General features: G+C 40.1%; 1 non-coding gene across 1 annotated transcript; it reads right to left on the bottom strand.

Moving 5' to 3' along the window:
• Positions 1-39: 39 nt before the first annotated feature.
• LOC108704629 lies at positions 40-22,586 on the bottom strand. Its single transcript, XR_005961733.1, has 3 exons — positions 22,264-22,586; positions 1,405-1,504; positions 40-410 (listed from the first exon to the last, which is right to left on the bottom strand). It is a non-coding gene; the product is annotated as an uncharacterized LOC108704629 (transcript).
• Between the last annotated feature and the right edge of the window lie 508 nt (positions 22,587-23,094).

Genomic DNA, 23,094 nt, shown 5'->3' with positions numbered 1-23,094 from the left:
TGAGCCGTGTTTATATCCAGTAACAGGTCTGTAGCCTCCTGCCCATAGATCAGTCTCCTTATACCCAGCACAATATGAGCCAATCCAGGGGCCATTATCCCATCTGTGCCCCCCTCATTATGTGCCCCCTCAGCCCCACACAGTGCAGCTCCATGTGATTCCTGTGCCAGTAAGGAACACAATGTATCACACATGTTACACATCTCCTCCATGTCCAGGATCTGCCCGACCAACTCTTCCCTCTCTGTCTCCCCCTTGTGGATTATATGAGACACAACATCCTCCTCCTGCATTCGGCTCTCTGGGTCCATCGCTTCCCCAATACTTTCTTTCTGGGGTCAGTTCTTTAGTTTCCTAAGAACATTTCTCTCTTCCTCCTCCTCAGGCTTATCATTCAGCACCACATTTACCTACAAGGGAAGTATTTAAAAAGACTTGGATCATGGGTTTGTCATGTTATTATACATGCTGTTAATAAAAGACTTCTACTGTACTAAGCAGCGCACTTACATGTAGCACCTATAATACTTATTTGCTATACTGTCCTCACATCAGTAAGGTTTATATGGACCATTATGGGGACTGTAGTAAAGGAAATATTTGTAAATATAAACTAGGAGCTGTGAACTGTGGAAAATGTGGTGTAAAAAAAGGATCCATACAAACATGTATATTTTGTTTCCTACTGCTTCAGACCTCAAATAAAGCAAATATATCAATAGGAAAGCTTCAGGAGGCAAATACATTCAGGCAAAGGGGCTACAATATTCAGTGGAATTTTATACAGTCCTCTCAGTACCTAGTTTGCTAAATATTTATTTATTATGTAGTTGTTCGTGACAAAAACACCGGTACCTCTCTAGTTATGCAAATCTCCTTTACAAAGGAATTGTGTGTGAAACATTGGGCTATTCTCCCACACATCTACTTATCTGCCTTATAAGCCTGAGTGCTGCTGTTTTTTTGGGACACTGTGTTTGGTTTGTACTAAATTATATGTTTTCATGACTTTTTATTATACATGACAAGGGAACTCCTCAATTCACTCTTCACTTTTAGCCTTTCCACTGAACCCCATTGTTACTTACCTTAATGAACCACCAGGAGCCAGAAATGGGATAAAATGCCCTCAGTATTTATTCACATTTTATCAAATAAATAGGAAATTGGCAACCTTAACCCAAGGGAATATTCTAAAGCCATTACTTAATCCTTTAATTGCTATTACGCTTGATTCTATAACATTTATAGTATGTGTCTATTGAAGCGCTCTAATTAGCTTTTTAGGGCATTAATTATTCCACATTTAGACGCTCACCAAATGGAGGAAATAGTTCAGCTGCTTTAGCCGCAAACCTGCCTCTGGTTTAATTACACCTTCAGCTTTAAAATAGGGTCACTCACCGCTCTCCAATGGTGGTTCTGCTGCAGCGCCCCGAAACCACAGCAGTCGTTCAACCAGTATTGCAATTTTGAGCGTGTACTTCATAAACCTCTTGGCATCCTTTACAAAAGCAAACAGAACTTACATCACTAGTGACATAGCTGTAGTTTCCCACATTAACTATTAACTCTCCATAACTTTCCGTGAAATACAAGCTCTATTCTACATTCTGCATTACCCCTTTAGTACATGGTTGCAGATATGGCCAGTTCTCTCTGCATTGGTGGATTTAGTCGCCTCTGCAGAGAGTTAGCAGCATTGACAGCCCCCTGGGCAATGAGGTTGGGGGCTGTCATGTCAGTTCTGCAACAGGATTGTCACAGGATGACTTAAAATCACAAGACACAGCATGTGCTGCACTTAACCAGTTTCCTCCTGCTTGTTCTTGCTTCCTCATTCATTAGCTACACCCACACACTTCCTGCTTGCTAAGACTCTGCATACTCACTGCTCCAGGACTCCTCCAGCCAACAGATCATCCCTCTGCTCCAGGAACAGTAAGTGGCCTTCATTTACACACTACATACACACTTACATACACTTACATACATTTATACACTTACTCATTTTAGTAAAGATAGTTTTTTTATTTTGCACACTTATATACTCAAATATGCACTTATATACACTTATATACACTTGCATACACACTTACACACACAGTTTTGGAAGTGTAAACATATGTATACACAAAAAATCCACAAAGAGAGTTTTTTAAATTTTTTACTTTTTCATTTTACCAATTAGTTTATTTTTTACCCCTAAAAACTGTTTATTTTGGCAGCATGACTATTGGGTAATCTATTTAGGCCACTAATTATGCTGTTGGGTCAGTTATTTTGTTATTTTATTGATTTACACAATTTTTGTGGTTTTATTGCAATTTTATCCCTGCATTATTGTTCCTTATGTATCTTTAGTATAGTTTTGCTTTTTGGTACTTTGGTATAGAAAGATATATGCTACTTAGTTTGACCTGTCAGAATATGTACTTTCCAAAATATGGTATTCTGGGGTCTTGTTACAGTTTGGTGGTCTTACGGCACATAAAGCACAGTCAGGGCTCTGTTTTCAGCAGTTGAGTTGGCCAGTGTGAAAATTCATATGTATGTTTTTTTCATTTGGGGTCCATACATACCACATAATTTGGTAATTACATGTATATTGGGCATCAAACTATTCAGTAGACGTCTGATGTCCATATTTAGGGTGATTTTTCTTTGTACGTAAAACATTGTATGAGATAAATGCAGCAAACTACAATATTTTTAGGTGATTTTCAGAATATTGTAAAAACCTCTATGTTTAGAAAAGCTTTGCAGTTTGGTAGTTTGGTGTAGAAAGACGTCTTTATTGTAGCTTTGCAGTATGGTAGTTTGGAGTAGAAAGGCATAATTACCCATTTTTGATTTGTCAGAATGTGTATTTTCAAAAAATATATGGTTTTGGGGGAGTCTTTGTACTGTTAGAGGATCTTGTTTACAGAAGGTCAATCGGCAGCGGAGAAAATTCATTTGCACTATATTTATTTGGGATCCCCACATGCCAGCTGCTTTGATATATCTATGCACACTGGGCATCAAACTGTCCAGTAGACCATTGTCATCAATATTTGGGGTGTTTTACAATTGTATGTAAGAAATTTGGTGAGATAAATGCGGCCAATTGCAATATTTTTAGCTGATTTTCAGAAATGTCATAAAAAACGCTGTCTTTAGCATAGCTTTGCAGTATGGTAGTTTGCAGTAGAAAGGCATAATTCCCTATTTCCGATTCGTCATATTGTGTATTTTACAATAATATATGGTTTTGAGGGGGTCTTTTTTGCTGTTAGGAGGGTGGTACATAATGGGCAGTCTGGGGGTTTTGTTCACAGAAGGTGAATTGGCAGCGAGAAAATTCATACGCACTATTTTCATTTGGAGTCTGCAGAAGGCAGCTGCTTTGGTATATCTATGCATATTGGGCATCAAACTATTCAGTAGAACCTTGGTGTCAATATTTAGGGTATTTAACAATTGTATGCAAGAAATTGGGTGAGATAAATGTGGCCAATTGCAATATTTTTAGGTGATTTTCAAAAATGTTGCCAAATTTAGGAAAGGTTTGTGGCTTGGTGCTTTAGAGTAGAAAGACATGCAGAACCAATTTTGATTCTGGGGTGAACATACTTTTTCTGTTTCAATATGTTTATTGACAGAAATAAAAAAGAAAATTGCGTAACAGACAGTGTGAAAGAATCTACATCACCTCTGTGTAAGTACAATCAAATACCGGGAGCATAATACAACGAGACGATGGTGTAAATAAAAAACAAAAAGATTATCATAAGTCAAATGTCTGTCTATCAGTGTTTGTTGAAACAGAGCAAACCTGCATTACATATATCTATGAACTTGGCACAGAGAAATCAAAGACAGTCGTTAACAAAAAGAAGTAAGAAAAGTAAAAAAAAGGAAAGGAAAATAAAAGGTTAGACCAATAGGTAATCACACATATCAAACAGTCAGGTGTATCAAATGTGGGTTACAGCATATATATGGGGAGTACGAGCAGAATCAAATATCAGCATAGCAGTTCCAAGCAATTGCCATATAAAGGAGCCATGTCAATTACGGTCAGAGTATGGTATAAAATACTATGGTGGGTCCCATGCTAAAAGGGTTGTCTGCCAAGATCTTATAAGGAAAGGGTAGAGACCGGTAGGGTTCCGTGGAATCTGTAATCTATCCAAGGTTGCCAGACATCAACAAAGGCCTGATATTTATCTAGGTGGATACTGGTTAACTTTTCATTAATGAGAATCCAATCCAATTTCACTTTGACAATATTGTACTGTAGGGACGAAGATTTCCACGCCTTAGCAATAACCTGTCTGGCGGCCAAGAAAATATGATTAAGTAAGCGAACCTGTTTCCTGGGGACATCAAGGGGGACAGCTCCCAATAAGGCAACGTACGGGTCTCGTTTTAAGCTAAGATGTAACACAGAAAAATAAGGGTATAAATCCGTATCCAGAATCTCACAGTGAACATACTTTTTCTACCTTTCTACTTTCTACTTTTCTACCCCCAAATCTATGTAAATGTGTTGATTTTGCAGTACCTGAAATGACAGACCATATGGGGGTCTTCATTTTGGGGACCCTATATGCCATGTGCTTAGGTAAACCTATACATATTGGGCATAAAACTATTCAGCGAACCTCAGGCTTTCATATTTGGGGTGATTTATCTTGATACCTAATAGTATGTGGGAAAACAATGCTGCAGGGTGAAAGTTTTAAGGTGATTTTTGAAAATGTCACCAAAATTGCCAAATCGCCAAATTTAGGAAAGGTTTGTGGCTTGGTGCTTTGGGCTAGAAAGACATGCATACCCAATTTGGATTCGGGGGAATGTGTACTTTCTGAAAATATATGGTTTTCGGAGGACAAAGGTAGAAAAAAGTAAGTTCACCCCAGAAAACCATATTTTTGGAAAGTACACATATGCCCGGATCCAAATTGGGTATGCATGTCTTTCTACCCCAAAGCACCAAGCTGCAAACATTTCCTAAATTTGGCGATAAAGGCAGAGGTTTTTACATTTCTGAAAATCGCCCAAAAATATTGCAATTGGCCACATTTATCTCACCCAATTTCTCATATAAAATTGGAAAACACCCTAAATATTGATGCCAAGGGTCTACTGAACAGTTTGATGCCCAATATCCATAGATGTACCAAAGCAAATGACATGTGCGAACCCCAAATGAAACCAGTGCATATTAATTTTCTCGGCTGCCGATTCGCTTTCTGTGAACAAAGGCCTCTGGCAGTTTGTATGTGCCACAAGACCGCCTACCTGCACAAAGACCCCCCAAAACCATATATTTTTGTAAAGTACACATTCTGACAAATCAAAAATAGGTAATCATGTATTTTTACTCCAAACGACCATACTGCAAAGCTACTCTAAATGCAGTGGTTTTTATGACATTTCTGAAAATCGTCTAAAAATATTGCAATTAGCCACATTTATCTCAACAGCACAAAGACCCCCCCCATACACACTCTGGTGAATCCAACAAAGATAAAGACGTCTTTCTACACCAAACTACCAAACTGCAAAGCTTTTCTAAACGTAAAGGTTTTTACAACCATTCTGAAAATTGCCAAAACAATGTTGTAGTTTGTCCTTGGCAGACCAAAGTCTTTGTGTTGTGTTCTCTTGCCAAACTGCTCCCCATCCTGTGGAACTGGATGGATATCGGTATGTGTAAATATACATCTTTTAAATCTATCGATAGCATCCAATCTCCCGGTATAACTTCTGGAATTATGGTATATAATGACTCCATCTTGAATTTCTTTATTATAAGATGTTGATTTAGACGTCTTAGGTCTAACACTGGCATGTAGTCCCATCTTCTTTTTCAACATGAATATCGGTGAGTAAAACCCTGTCATTCTCTGTGCATCTGGCACCTCTGTCACTGCACCCTGCGCCTTTAATTGTTGTATATAATCTTGTAGAATCTTCTTCCTTTCCCTGTTGTGTGGAATCTGTGATATAACGAAATGGTTCTTTTTTGGCATCTCTACAAATTCGAAATAGTATCCTCTTCTTTCACCCAGACATCCGAAATTGACCTTGCCCAGACCTCTGAATATTCCTCTAATCTTCTGAGTATTTAAGACCTTTAAGGTCTAAGCTGCCTCCATCTCAGAAATATCTTGTGGATCCCCTTGCCGAAGGATTTCTGCCTCTGAATGACCTTGCGGTTGTACCTTGTCCTCTTCTCCAATCCTGCGCCTGTGGGTATTCTCTGCCTGGTCTGTATGTTCTTTGTTCACGAAAGGATCTCCTGTCCCGAAAGTATTGTCTTTGTCTATCTGTTATTGATTCCGTCAAAATTTTTGTCTATGATCTTGGGGCAAGAAGACACTTTTCCCCCCTGTTACCTTCTTTATTAATTCCTCCAGCTCTGCTCCAAAAAGCATATCACCCTCAAATGGCATATTACACAAATTTATTTTTGATGCCTTGTCTGCACTCCATGATCTGAGCCATAACGCCCTCCGTGTTGAGACTGATAAGGCTAAAGCTCTAGATGATATCTTCACTAAATCAATAGATGCATCCGCCATAAAATCCGCTGCCATCTTTAGTTCTGTCAATGACTTAATAATACTCTCTCGATCTATCCCATGCTTTAGTGACCTTTCCACATTGTGTATCCATGACTGCATAGCATGTGATACTGAAGTTAAGGCTATGGCTGGTCTACATGCAGCTGCCGTAGCTAAATAATTCTTCTTTAGAATCGTTTCCATCTTTTTATCCATTGGATTGGCGAAAGATGATATATCATCTACTGGTAACACCGTTCTCTTTGACAATCTTGTCACAGCTGCGTCCACTTTCGGTGGTCTTTCCCAAATTCTTTCCTGATCTGCCACAAATGGGTACAATCTCTGCATTTTAGTCTGCACCATGAATCTAGCATCGACTTTTCCCCATTCCTTTACAATTATATCTTTAATGGTCTCATGCAGAGGAAAAGTGGCTCTTTCTCTCTTGAGCATCTTAAATGGATTACTTACAGAGGGTTGACTTTCCTGTGTTTCTGGCAATTTTAGTTCTTATCTCACTGCATTTATTAATGGTTCCACAAAATTAAAATCAAACATTTCATATTGCTCAGAAAATTCCTCTTCTTTATCTTCTGATAATTCACCCACTGATAATTCTCTTTTAGGTGATTCTTCTCTGGAAACTTTTTCCGTTTGTGTAATTCTCTTTCTTGTTTGCTTTGAAGTACTTGGTACTGCTTCTTCTTTTATTCCCTGTGCTACCGCCTCCTTAATCCAAGACATGATGTCTACTGAATCTGCCGATGATTCTGCTGTAAGATACTGCCCACCTCCTATCCTCTCTGCACATAACCTCTGGGCTATGAGAATGTCGAGACTCCATCCAACACTTAGTCTGTAAGAGAGAAGTAACCATAAGCATACATCTTGTAAAACTTACTCAGGTTTTCTTTGAAGCATGCCTACCAATTGCGCCAACTGCAATGCTTCTCTAGACAAGCTGCTGTCCGTGTAGGCCAACGCTGCCGCTGTCTCTGACTTGTGCGTGTACCTAATGCTTGTCCCCGCTTATGGCGTCACTCCTGTGCGGCCGATTGTGGAAGTAGTGGTTTGTTGTGCTTCGTGTCCAACAACTCTTTTCCCCTGCATGTCAGCCACCAGGTCTGACAACTCGCAGTCTCTTTACTGCTTACCGAACCATCAGGCAAAGGTATTCTCGCAGTATTTTACTCTCTTTTAGCTGCGCTCTTAATGAAAGGCCACCAGGCGTTCCCTTGATATTTAAAGAGACACAACCAATAGGAATTAATGGTTGGTGGGCAGTAAGAAAAAAAATGCTCGTCCAGTCATGCGAGACAGAGAAAAAAGACAAGGAGCAAGGGGGAGGGGAACAGTTAATATAGCCCAAGGGGAGTTTTTTCGATTGCTGTGTGACGTGCTCTGTCCAGTCAGATGTGGGGGCGGGAATTACCCTCTTGTAAAGTGATGCCATATTAACCAGGGAAAACAAAAACAAAGTGTGTAAAAAAATGTGCACTTACCATTTTTGGAGCAGGAGGATCGCTGCAATCCCTGGAGGGCCCTGGACATCCATCAAGCAGAGTTTTTGTGCAGCAGGAGGTGAGTGGACAGCTGTGCAGGGAGGAGGAGGTAAGGGAAGTAGCAGAAGCATCATGTATGGCACATCTGCTACTTTGAAGTCGGACCTGTGACAATTGCATCACAGATCAGATGTGAGTGACAGCCAACCAGCCTCGTTGCCCAGGGGGCTATCATCCCTCCTGACAGTGTATGTGCTTGGCAGTCTAAGCCCTGAACTAAGCCATATGTGCTTGGTGGTTGAAGGGTTAACATACTTACAAAAACTTTTTGGGGTTAGTCTTAGCCTCTGCCATCTTTGCCTTTTGGATTGCTGATTTAAAACATTTATTACAGTGTTTATATTCATTAAATGCAGCTTCTGTCCCAACAGATTTGTAGTTATTAAATGCATTTCTCTTCTTTCCCATTAACATCTTTACTTCTGTATTAAGCCACACAGGATGATTCTTAGAGCTTCTACGTTTAGTCCTTAAGGGAATAAATTGAGAAAAGTAATGATTTAATATCATTTTAAAGGACAACCATTTCTGTTCTGTGTTTTTAGCTTAAAACCTAATGCCCCAATCAATGCTCTGTAGGGCAGCCCTCAAGGCACTAAAATTAGCTTTTCCAAAATTCATGGTTTTTGTTGCCCCAGTATATATTTGTTTTTTGCACCAGACATTAAATGATATAACATTATGGTCACTATTACCCAGGGGTTCAATGACTTGTACATTTGCTATAAGTTCTGGCTCATTAGAGATCACTAGATCCACAATAGCATTTTTTCTGGTTGGCTCCTCAACAACCTGTGCCATAAAATTGTCATGCAACATAATATAGAAAAGCTATGACTATCTTGTAAATGATATCCTTATAAACAGTGGGTAGTGATGTCATCAGATATAAATGATGATTTCATTTTTGTCACATGACTCACTAAAACTTGTGTATTATAATAAATAAAGTAGCCCTTATTGTAAAATATGAGGATATTAGAAGTAACCTCAGAGTTCCATAACCTGTATTAACCTGTATGGTCGTGGAACTACTCAGTGACTTATAATATCCTTATATTTTACAATAGGGGGTACTTTATTCACTATATAAACTTGTTCCCATTAACTGATCTGGCAGTACTGTTGCTCCAGGCAATATCTGGGTAATTAAAATCCCCCATTATAATTACTTTCCCCCAACTCACAGCCTTTTCTTTTTGCATCAGGAGCTTAGCCTCCTCCTTGCCACTTACATTAGGGGGTCTATAGTGACCCCTACAATTAATTTGCTGGACTCATTACAATCAGTGAAGAGCTGCCCCCTCATTTTCTAACATAACCTCCTCCTTTATATTAGATTTAAATCCTGCCTAAGAAACAGACATTCCCCTCCTCCTTTTCTATTGCCTCTGTCCCTGGGAAACAAAGTATAGCCACTGATATTAACTGCCCAGCCATGTGACTTATTCAACCATGTTTTGGCCAATCACATCATATTTTCCTTCCAACACCAGCAGCTCCAGCTCTCCCATTTTACCAGTCAGACTTCTTGTATTTGTAAACATACATTTAATACTGGTACCATATTGAACATATGATATGTGGTCCTCCCTGTCCTTAACTGTACCCCCAACCAAAGCTCCGCCCCCATTTTCCCTTCCTTGCCCACTACCTCATCTAACCTGTCTTCCACAGAATCCTTTAATGAACCCCCAAATGCTTAGTTGATCTTCTCCAACCCTCTAGCCAAAGTTCCTGTAGTGGATTGAAAAATCAGCCCAGTTCTCTAAAAACTCAAAAACCTTCTCCCTACACCAATCTCTTTGCACTTAATAACAATGGAGTGCAGGTCAGCCTACCCATCCATGCTAGGGCCCTCACCTGCCCCTGTCCAACTTCAAAGGTAAGGTCAACAACCACTTACTATACTTCTTCCGTAGCTGCCCATCTGCTCTGTAAAGATCCCCCTCCAACCGTACATGCCTGGCTCAGATGGTAAGGTCAACCAACCACTTATCATGCTAGTTCCATAGCTGCCCATCAATGCTGTGGAGACCCAGCTCAGAGATCCCAGTATTGAGGTTAAGGCCAACCAGCCTGCTCTGAAAGCCCTCCATGTTTTGGTGACCCTCTCCAACAGCCCTTCCTCACTGTGGGGACCCGCTCTGATAGCACTTACTCACTGTGGAGACCCGCACCAATAGTCCTTCCATGCTGTGGAGACCCACTCCAACAGCCAAGCTCCAAGGGCAAGGCCTACCAGACACTCTACTAAGCTGCTTCTGTAGCAGCCCTTCCACAATGTGGAGACCCACTCTGGCAGCCCACTCTGAGGCCAACTGGCAACTATACTATGCTGCTTCTGTAGCACTCTATCCACTCAGTAAAGACCCACTCTAGCTGTACCTGCCAGGCTCAGGAGTAAGGTCATCCAACCACTTTATCATGTTATTTTTTAGCAGCCCATCCTCTGTAGAGACTTCCCTCCAGCTGCACAAGCCTATCTCATAAGGGCCCAACTCAGAGGGAAGGGTCAACCAACCACTTTTGCTTAAGCTTTGATGTTATGGTCACTGTAGTGACAACTAGCCACAGAAATAAATAACTGATAACCTTGTCATGACTGGGATTGGGACAATTAGTTTCTTGTTGCTTGTACCCTTACTCCTCGATCACCCCCCAGGTGACCATCAAATCACCTTAAATATATAAATATACTCTACTCCCAGCTCACAAAGGGAAGCTACAATAAGAAGGCCCACATGACATAATATTTGGGGCTGTTAATTCTATAAAATTGCAAAGATATGGTAACATTGCACCTACCCCAACTGATATGTAAGCTGAGTGGCATGAAACTGGAAGCAACATTGTGCTAAGTGTATGATATTTTGCATTAACTGAGTATTTTATACAAACTTAAAGCATGAAGTAAAATTACCCTTTTTCCCCAGAGAGAATGCTTGCCAATAATCAAACACAATTTGCCTATTGGGGTACCTGACATGCTGGCCACCCAAACGTTAGGAGGTCAGATGGGCAAGTGTAACCAGGCAGGCAATTGCCACCACTCCTGCAGGACCCCTGCCCATGAAGAGCCTGTCTCTCTACCAGTGCTCTACTCAGCCCTATCAACCCTGTCTATAGTGGTGCACTCGCGATACAAGCAACTGCCTGGGTGCCGTTTATAGCATAGTGTAATAATCCAAAAAATAAAACCGCACTCCAAGGTCTTGAATTAGTGAAAATAGTGGAAAATTTATTTCAACGTTTCGGCACACTGACTCGGGTCGGCACACATACACTCGGGTCATCTTCAGGAAGTATATATATATATATATATATATATATATATATATATATACATATACATTATATATAATTTTAAGCAACAATGCTTCAATTAAGATATTCCACCGGTTGTTGAATGGGAACACTTCGCAAGAATCACAAAGGGTACACCAATGGAGGGGTAACTTAACACTGGATGAGAAAGAAGCAATTAAAAGCCTAAAAGAAAACAAAGAGATAATAATTAAGGCCGCCGATAAGGGTGGGGCACTAGTAATAATGGATTACTCGTATTACAGGCTAGAAATATTGTCCCAACTATCAGAGGTTAATAATTATGGGAAACTTACCTATGATCCAACCAACAAGTTTAAAGGGGAACTCACTGCCCTAGTCAAAATAGGGGAGGAACAGGGCTGGCTTACCAAAGAACTGGCAAGTTATCTTATACCCAAATACCCCATAGTACCAGTGATGTATACCCTACCAAAGATTCACAAAAACCCAGAAAGGCCGCCAGGGAGACCGATAATATCATCCATTGGCTCCCTAAATGAAAAAATTTCACAGTATTTGGATATGTTACTGCAACCCTGCATAACAGCCACCAGTAGCTACCTAAAGGACACAACTGATTTTCTCAAAGTAGTAGGAAGTATTGGGATGCCAACGGATGATTTAATACTAGCCACTATGGACGTTCAAAGTTTATATACCTGTATACCACACGAGGCAGGACTGCAGGCCATAGAGAAATTGCTAATACACAATCCCACATATGTTGGCCCCCCAATAGAATATGTCAAACAATTGTTACAGTTTGTACTAACTAACAACTACTTCAAATTTGAAACACAATTTTATCTTCAGCGGACGGGCACTGCCATGGGAGCAAAAGTGGCACCTGTCTATGCCAATGCCTTGATGCATAATTATGAAAACGAACACATTTATGGGCATAAACTTTTTCAACGATTTGGCAGTTTTTATAGACGCTACATAGACGACCTGTTCTTCATATGGACAGGGACAGCAGAAGCATTAGAAGAATATGTAGCTGGCCTAAATTCATTAAACTCCCCAGTACGCTTAACGCTGAACTATAACTCACAACGTATCAACTTTTTGGATGTAGAGGTCTACAAACAGGACAGGTCCCTGCAGACACGCATCTATACAAAAATTACAGATAGAAATACGATACTACACTACAAAAGTAACCACCCTAGACATTTACTCGAATCCCTTCCTAAATCACAGATGTTAAGGGTCATGAGAATAGACAGTGACCGCACACAGTGTAAAGATGACCTAGTACAAATGGGAAACAGGTTTCTGGAAAGGGGATACCCACCTACACTAATCAACGACACCATGAATTCGGTGTTAACCTTGTCAAGGGAACAGTTACTTCAAGGTGCCATAAATATCACATAGGAAACAACTAAAGAAAAAAATGATATTTATTATGTGAGCAAATTTAATCCTTACAGCAAAGCCACAAAGGAAGCTGTACTCAAACACTGGGAGATGGTGGCCAAAGATGAAACACTAGCCCCAAAGGTACCAAAGAAACCAAAGTTTAGTTACTCAAGGAATACTAACTTAAAGGAACATCTAAGCCCCGCGGATCCAGTAACTAAATATATACCACCCAAGGCCCAACACTTTCTATCTGTCCGTCCAGGAGTACATAAATGCACAGGTTGCGTGGTGTGCAATACCCTAATACTGGGGAAGGAGTTTAGGCACCCCAGAACAGGGAAAAAATATGAGATTAAGCAGAGACTCACATGCACGTCGACCATGGTAATCTACATAATCAAGTGCCCATGCAGCTTAATCTATTGTGGTAAGACCATAAGGCAGTTGAAAGAAAGAATCAATATGCATAGGGCCAGTATAAGGGCGGCACTAGATATAGAAAGGCGTGTTGATGCTAACAAATAAGACATAGCACAGCAACCTGTGGCTAAACACTGGAAGGAGGCAAAACATGATCCAGCTACATTCAAGTGCATGCCAATCGATCAAATATTAAAACCACCAAGAGGTGGTAATATTGACAATTTATTACTAAAACGAGAAGCTTTTTGGATTCACGAACTCGATTGTGTCATGCCCAAAGGACTTAATGGGCAACTATCTTTGAATTGTTTCCTTGAGTAAATAACCACCTTTGATAAATGCTACTGATGAAGTTGTATTGACTAATATTGACAATGCCTTTTTACCTTATAGGAAAAGCGACACAAAATGTTCTCCCCAATGTCTGTAAGTAATTTGTTTTCCATTTTTTATTTACTATTTGTTACCAATTTTTTGTCAATTTTTTTGTCAGTTGATTGCAACATTGTTTCACAGAGAAAACAAAGTAATCTGTGTGTAATGGTTATGACAACTAAGCACAGGAGCACAACACTGCCATCTAATGGCGAAATAACAAAAGGACACATCACACTGTAAAAAGCAAAGACTTTATTTTTGGAAACCAGGTGCTTGTATATGGACTGATGACGTCATCAAGGCGCCAAATTTCACATGTGGGGGAGGGTATATAAACACTTCTAATGTATAGCACTGCATCCTTGATAAAGGTCCCCAAGTGGGACCGAAACGTTGAACACAATGCTGTGTTGAATACAATCACGTTTGATTGATCTACAAATGAGTGTGCTGACCCTTTATCACATACATTACAACTTTTGATCGTGCAACTCAGCAAAACAGGAGAAAAGAGTGCGGACACCCATGAGACTGGTATATATATATATATATATATATATATATATATATATATATATATATATATATACACACATACAATATACATACTGCTTATTTGCACACCCTTAAATATAGTTAACTACATCTGATCCAAGCTACAATAAGTGGGTTTGTTTTATACTTATTATCCTCTCCCAGTCTGCTGCAGTCAAAGGGTCCTTCTCAACAGAGTAATGGCACCGCCAAAGCCATCAAATTTCACAAGTCCAGATAAATTTCACTCTGGAGAACCACAAAAAGTTCAGTGTTGTTTTATTATTTTTTATTGAAATTTATCTGGACTTGTTTTATACTTACCCATCAGTATCTGGAAGCCTACTAGACATGCAAACAGAGGATTTTACTATATGCAGTAGCTGAGCATCCTCTAAACATGAGCTTAAATCAGTAACTCAATAAAGTCCAGTAAAATAGAGGTCAGAATCTGATGACAGGCTGCGGAATCAAGTAACTATATCTATAGAAATACCATGTAATGTGCAGACTAATGAAAGGAAAGCCTGAGAAAGGTACTGTATTCAGGCTTTGCCCGATTCCCAACTAAGTCCCACCACCATCTCTGTATACTATAACTACAGCTCTCTGTATACTCTAATTAGTTGCAGTAGCAGCAGATCAGTGTTACAGCCTGGATTCCTTTATAATACAGAGGGTGTCTTTTGGGCCCAGACTGACTTCCATGCTGCCTGAGTGACTACAGTGAGATTAACTGCCATAAAATAGCAAGGACAGGGTGGACTAACACTGCCAAAACCAGCAGTATAATGAGGAGTTAATGTGTATATACTGTGGCTAATAGCATTATATAATAGAGAGAGCCCTGCTACATGTTCCTTGGTAAACTCACAGGAGGAACTGCACTGTAATCCCTCCCCCTCCCTCTCTCTATACAGTATATATATATATATATATATATATATATATATATATATATATATGCCTAAACACATTGGAACTATTTCTGTCTAATGCTCTGCTGCCCGGGGCAGAGGGGAAGATGTCACTGGGCAGGAGAGAGGGACAAGGAGGTTTGTGGTGGTTGGGTAAATGATAATGTGAGCAGAACACAACAGCGAAAGGATGGCTCTTAAAATAGAAACCCTGGGTTATTGTAATATTTACAGGGTTAAGACACACTGTATTTGCAGCATTAGCAAATGCAAAGTTGTTCATTTGAAAAAGGCTTGGGAAGTTACTGAATGATTCTTCGTGTTTGTTTTCATTACTTATGAGTATCTGCATTCTTTACAGGCTTGTTAACTTTTTTATATATTTATTTTATTGAAAATTAGGGATGCACCGAATCCACTAATTTGGATTCGGCCGAACCCCCAAATCCTTTGTGAAAGATTCGGCCGAATGCCGAACCGAATCCGAGCCCTAATTTGCATATGCAAATTAGGGGTGGGAAGGGGAAACATTTTTACTTCCTTGTTTTGTGACAAAAAGTCATGTGATTTCCCTCCCCACCCCTAATTTGCATATGTAAATTAGGATTCAGATTCGGTTCGGCTAGGCAGAAGGATCCTGGATTCGGTTGAAAATAGAAATGTGATATATTGAAAAAATCATATATTGTTTGTAAATACACAAGAACCATGGCAAAAACGTAAAAAGAACAATAATGGTGCATGCAACCTTAGTCATAGTTTCATTATTGATAGGATCATTTTAAAGAGCTCTATGCACTGCACATCCAATGGAAGTGTAACGTACTTACAAAGTAAAAGTATTTCTAGCCAGGTTATGACTATCTTCCAGTTCTACTCGCAGTCCCCAGATCTTTTCAAAATGTTTTGTGGGCAACCCCTTCTTATTTAATTAAGTTTATACATTGGGATGACTTCCCAAATAAGGTCTTCCCATATCTCAAGATGTCAGTCCCCAGCTGGATGTTAGTTCATGGCAATGGATTTTTTGGTATGAGATTTGGGAGCCTATCCTGGGGGAATATCCTCTAGATAAGCAAAACCATAATTAAGTCTAGAATGAGGTATTTCTGTCTTATTTTGTATTAACGTTATGTTGGACCAGAACCACTACTTGTAATGGATTGTAGGGACTCGTAGGATTAATCCCCTCCGGTCGGAGCCACATGTGCAGAAACCCTGTTTGGGACTAACTACAGGGTTTCCTAAGGGACAGAGCGCCTGGTGTTGGTGCAGCATGGCCGATCCCAAAAGAAGTCACTAGGTGTCGCTGCTACACCCTACAAAAGGAGATTGCCATGTGCTCCCAGCCATTACTGCTGGAGGATTTCTACTGATTGTACTTCACTAAGGAGATAGTGATTTCAGCTGCTACTATGTACAGGCAGGAGGCCTCTGAGGCTGGGTTAGGTGACCCCATGCCTGGGAGCAAGACCAGGAGGGTAGGGAGCTCCGGATTTCCAAACTGAGCTGTGTGTGCTTGCGCTATAGGCAGTGCTGGGAGCTCTTAGTTCAGCAATGGATTTATCAAAGCTGCATTTGTTGGATAAAGATTCTCATCACTGTGGATGCCTGTTTCCACTCTGTGTGAGCCTGCCAGCTCTGTGTGTGAGCCCTTGGGTGAGTCTGCCTAGGGAGTAGAGGAAAGGATACAGTGGGGGTTCTATGGAGTCATTTGTTACACAAAATAAAGTGTCTGTGTAGAATGTTTCGTAATGGGGCCATCCACAGGTGGATTCCCAGATCCCATTAGGTGGAGGCACTGCCAAGAGAAGAATTCCCAGTACCTTTCCCCTTGCAAAGGGAACTCAGGGCCTGAGTTGCTAAGCAGAGTACAACCTTGGCACCAGGAGGGTGGCCAAGAGGGTGTTACAGGATCATCAATGCTCTGTATTCTTGACTGCAGGAGAATTTGCCAGAAGGGTTGTTTCACATTCACACTGAGATTACCCATAGTGAGAAAAAATTACACTGAGCAAGTCAACCGACAACGACAGCTTTTGCAAATTCTAATTCATGGCATTAGATGCAGCATTTTAACTTAAGTAAAGGAATGCACAATAGTTGTGCACTTTTTCATTTCTATAGAAATGTGTCCCAACTCTGTAATGTACAAAAATTTATTGGAAAACTCCAGACACTTAATTGATTCGATATCCTTATTATTTTACTTTATTTTATTAAGATTATTCAGTTTTATGAATTTGGCTATTCTTGGGCTACTTTTAAAATGACTTTTGGCTAGTCTTTTTGATAGCCTTTGGCTGGTTTTGAAATGAAAACCAGAATAATGTGGCTGCTGCTCATTTGGATCCCTTGTCATGCAGCCCCTGCACTTATAGCTCCAAGGCTTTCCTTTCTTGTAATTTAATGCTTTATTGGATCACTTACATGTATGTACATACCTTCAGTGTCTGTATTAATGAAGTGCTATACAGAGTAACTTTCTGTAGTTTGGCATATTCTCTGCCTCTATTTGGCTAAGTAGAACAAAAATAATGAAGACGCGATGCCAATGCGGGTGGTGTACTTAAAGTACCTCCACGGCTTTAGTTTGCGGAATATAACAAAACGTTTCAGGAGCCCCGCGCTCCCTTCCTCAGTGGATAAGGGTATTTATCCACTGAGGAAGGGAGCACATTACTTTGGTTTTCATTATTTTTGTTCTATTATTGAATGTATCCTGTTGAGTCACGTGGAGACACGCAGAGCCTGCAGCACACAAGTTATACAAGTATTGTGAGTGTATTGGCACTATTTATTTACTTCTACTGTATTTGGCTAAGAGCCTTGACTATTGCACTATTTGTTATATCAGTTTAAAAGGATTGCCCTCCATTTATTGATGTTCAAAGAGATTCTATAACCCAGGTGTATAAAACCCCCCGGGCTCAAGGTATAATGTCAGCAACCTCAAATGTTTACCCAGAATGATGAACCTGAGTGTACAGAAAACCCCTGGGGCCTTTAACTAATGGATCTGCCAGTACAATAAACTCACAGTGACCCTTGGGTGGCCTGAGTGCATTGCCCCAAACCCAAAGCTGGAGGTGAAGTACAAAATCAACGAGCCCTCCTTCTGCCACTAAGTAGATAAATACCAACTTTATTTCAGCAGTTAAAAGTCCTTATGTGTTTTGCATCATAGGACACATAAAAATAGGCACAAATTAAAAGAACATTCACGTGAGTATAAAAGCATCAGAAACTGCTAGTGACGTCAGATTTGCAATCACATACAACAATTAATATTAACCCCTAAGGTTCTTCTAGCTTGATAAAAGGGGTATATTTATCAAAGAGAGAGGTTAAAGATCACACGGTCAGGGCCGCCATCAGGGGGGGACAGGGGAGACAAGCGCTGCATTTTTTGAAGATCCGGGCCCCCCTTACGAGCGCCCGAGCCGTACGTCCTCCCTCTGCGTTGCCGAATGTGGAAGTGCCGAAAAACCGAAGCCGATGCGCCAAAAAGACCCGAAGTCGCGGAAAAAGCCGAAGTCCCGAAGCGCTGAAAAGACCCGAAGTCACGAAGCGCCGAAAAGACCCGAAGTCACGAAAACAGCCGAAGTCCTGAAGCGGCGCAAAGACCCGAAGTCACGAAAGGAGGCGAAGTTGAAGTCCTGAAGCCATGAGTTCAATTCTACTGAACACCAGTTTGTGTGTTTTTTTTTTAATCCCCTGGCCACCAATGTATTATTTTAATATTCTATAGGCCCCTGCCACCAATCTTTTTGTAAAACATTTTTTTTTGGGGCCCCAATTTTTTTTTAACTTGTAAGGGGGCCCCTGTCATTTTTTTTTTTTGTTTTCAAAAAACTTTTTTTAAAAAAAACTTTTGGGGCCCCAATTTGTTTTTAACTTATAAGGGGGCCCCTGCCACAAATGGTTTTTTTTTTCATTTTTTTTTTACATTTTTTTTGTTGGGGCCCCAAGTTTTTTTAATTTATAAGGAGGCCCCTACCACCAATGTTTTTTTTTAAAAACATTTTTTTTTTCCTTTTTTTTTGGGGGGCCCCAATTTTTTATAAGGGGGCCCTGACCATCAATAGCTTTTTATAACTTGTGTGGGGGGGGTTACTTTTTTAGCACTGATGTCTGTGTCGTCTTTTACTGATGTGTCTGATGTGGAGTGGGCGGCATATGGGGTGGAGCTTGGTCATCAGTGTGGGGGCCCCAAAAATTTTGTTGTACGGGGCCCCGTGATTTCTAATTTCGGCCCTGCACACAGTCCTCTATAGAGTGAAATTCCACCACTCTCCATTCATTTCTATGGGGTTTTTAAAACAGTATTTATCAATGGGTGAAAGTGAAAGTTCATCCTTTGATAAATACTCCTTTAAAAATCCCATAGAAATGAATGGAGAGTGGTGGAATTTCACTCTAGAGGACTGTGTGATCTCTAACTTCACTTTTTGATAAATATACCCCAAAGCAGTTACTGCATTATTAAAGCCATTCAACCTTCATGAAGTAAAAACTGATCTCATTTCTACTATTCAAACTGAATAAATTAATTTATGTATAAAATTAGCAAATCATACTATAGAATTACATGTCCTATGATACAAAACACATCAGGACTTTTTAACTGCTGAAATAAAGTTAGTTTATATCTACTTGGGGGCAGAAGGAGGGCTCGTGGATTTTGCTTGCCTTTGTACCTCACCACCGGCTAATACTTTTATTTTGCAATATTGCTTTAAGAATAAAGCCCTGATGTTGCTGAACTACAGCTCCCAGCATGCCTCAAACTTCATACTATATTATATTATTCTGGGATTTGTAGTCCAGCAACAACTGAGCAAACTTTGGTTCTTTCATTATATGACACTGGAATGAGACATGGGGATAAAGGACAGACTTGTTCAGTGAAACTGGGCTTAATGTTTCCAACTCCAGTTGCAGAACAAACAACATGGAGCCAGAGTTACTCACATCAGCTGAGATTCTCATTGGAGGATTCGTTTGTATTTTAAATCAGTCGCTGGCTGTGGAGATTTGGGAAAAGTTTTATTGTACAATATTGCTTTAAGGATTCAACCCTAATGTTGCTGGACTACAGCTCCCAGAATGCCTCAACCTTTATTATATAAAGTAAAAATCAATGATTTGGTATTTGCAACCTCTCCCCTTATAAAATGCTAATGGAATTTTTGGGGCCCCAATTTTTTTTAACTTGTAAGGGGGCCCCTGCCACTTTTTTTTTTTTCAAAAAACTTATATTTAAAAAAAATTTTTGGGGCCCCAATTTGTTTTTAACTTATAAGGGGGCCCCCTGCCACCAGTTTCTTTTTTACATTTTTTTTTGTTGGGGCCCCCAGTTTTTTTTAACTTATAAGGCGGCCCCTGCCACCAATGTTTTTTTTTAAAAAACATTTTTTGTTTTACTTTTTTTTGGGGGGGGCCCAATTTTTTATAAGGGGGCCCTGACCATCAATAGCTTTTTATATATAAAGTTTTATTGTACAATATTGCTTTAAGGATTCAACCCTAATGTTGCTGGACTACAGCTCCCAGAATGCCTCAACCTTTATTATATAAAGTAAAGTTTGGTTGAGCAGGTTTGATCCTGCAAAAATCAATGATTTGGTATTTGGAACTTCTCCCCTTATAAAATGCTAATGGAATGGGGGAGGGTAAAGCCAATGCCTCGGTCTGGAGACTGATCCCAAGACATGCGACTATACAGGGAGGTGCCAACCAAGAAAAAACACTTGCCCAGAGGTAAATAGTTAGGGACCACATCATGGGGTTTATCTTCACATGAAATAGTGGCTAATCAATCTTATGATCTTGTAATTAAAAAACCCTGTTTTGTAAAATACATGCATTTCATAGATACTAAATTACTAGTGAAAAGGGGGAACAGGCAATGTGCGTTGATAATTTTTTTTCTTTTTTGTATGATTATAACTATCTTGGACAGATCAGTTGCACCCCCTTTGTATTTTTAATTGGCATTGAAGTGCTCCCACAATCCCCTTTTTGCTTATTTTTGAATTCCTGGCTTGAAGGCAAATTTTGGTTGTATAAAAACCAGATGTACAGCCAAACAGGGCCTTCTATACACTGACCGTCTACACATGGGCTGCCATAATCACAGTCAATCACAGTCAATCACAGTCAATCACAGTCAATCACAGTCAATCACAGTCAATCACAGTCAATCACAGTCAATCACAGCTCTTTAGTTGCATCACCCAGGAAAATGTTCATACAAGTTTTGCTCCCCAACTCTTTTTATATCACAATGAGGCTCATGGGTAAAAAACAAAAAGGACCCCTGGGCTAGGGAGAGTCATGGGGTGCAACATTCAGGAAAGACGTATCAACTGTCTGGTGTTAAAGGGGCAATAAACACCTTCATGAGCAATATAACGAGAACTTATACTAAGAATACAGTAGTTTGTCTTTTATAAAAGATGCCCCCTCTCTGCTCACCCAACTTATTATTTATATTTTCTCTATCCCCATCAAGCTCAGAGCTAGGTCCTTAAACTGCCTCCCATGGACCCTTTAGCCCAGTTAATTTCCTATTTGTGACCATATGTAGGAAAGAGGATGCCCTCTTCTATTGAATGGGAAAAATAAAACACAGTCTCCATACTAACAAGAGGGCTGGTGAACTGGATGTTGGGATCCATTACTGGATTGTCACCCAGGTATCAGGAAACTAAGGAAAACAATACAAATGTTGTACTAGGTGGAACATCACAGCAGCCCAAGAATAGTCCAGTCCCACAACATCCACAGAATATATGGAGGAGCCATCAGGGCAGTGTTAGGAACTATATAATATCACCTGATGAGCAGAAGGGTCTGTATTGGCTGATACAATTCCTGGACTGACAATCTGTGTGTTCTGGTAAAAGGCAAAGGGGCTGCTGTAAGATCACATACACATTCACTAATTACTGGGCTGGTGGGGGCTGTTTGTCTCTCTATACCAGGGTCTATTTTGATACTACTGGATAACCAGCAAAAAGAGGTGAAATCCTCTGAATAGAAGCAAGACTAGGTAATGGCAGCAGGATTAGCAGAGGCAGAAGAGAAACCTCAGTTGCCTCATAAGATCTTTCAGATTGTTAAAAAAATCTGTAACAAATACCCCCTTTCCATACTCAGCCCTCCATATGATTAATATGCACTTACCCTACAAGCTGTTAAAATCCAGTAGAGCAAAGCAGAGCAGCACTGGTGATACTAAAAGAAGGAATAAGAAACATATTCAAACAGCAACTATGTCTCCAATACTGGTGGAACTGGTTGGGCAGAGAGAGTGGGAGCAGAATCTGTACTTGGGAAAGATGCCAAACCTCAAACGCCTGGGAAAGAGATAATGATGGGTGAGGTGACTTATAATGACTTATAATGTGCCTGAGCAGGTCTGTACTGCCAATCTGGGTGTATTTACAAAAGGCAGAGGGGTGGTTAAAAGATGACATAGACACTCACTATTTATGAATAAAAATGTTCCTGTATGCTAATAGATAAAGAACAATTGTATCAATACTTACAGTGATCTTCCTTTCCTAGACAAACTCCATGTCAGTACTCATTGGATAGTCCCTTCCATTACTCTCATTAGAAGGACCCTCCCCAAACCTTTAAAAGGTCAACTACACCCACCTGCTGGCGTCTTTGTAACAAGCTTCTAAAAAGTACCAGAAAAGTAGTGGGACATTGAATTTCATGTAATAATGCTTTGAATCCTGTAATGAAGCAGCAAGAAAACATTTATACCTGAGAATTAATAGAGTCTCTGATCTTCAGGTACAAGTAACTAAGAATTACTCATAAATTCCAAAGGGGAGCGGACCCACACATGGACAGAAGAGTGGCCCGAGCTTCCAGGGAAGTACAACGGTATTAATAGACAGGATTAATATGGTCTTAATGATGAGCTCTTCTTACAGGTGCTTTAAAGAATGGATCCTTCATTAAATGAACATTTTCATGGGAAGAGATGGCGTTAATCAACAC

Source organism: Xenopus laevis, chromosome 6L, assembly GCF_017654675.1.
Source record: "Xenopus laevis strain J_2021 chromosome 6L, Xenopus_laevis_v10.1, whole genome shotgun sequence".
NCBI classification, from domain to species: domain Eukaryota; kingdom Metazoa; phylum Chordata; class Amphibia; order Anura; family Pipidae; genus Xenopus; species Xenopus laevis.
The sequence above is the reverse complement of the archived record's forward strand: the minus strand, read 5'-3'. Positions and strand labels throughout refer to the sequence as shown.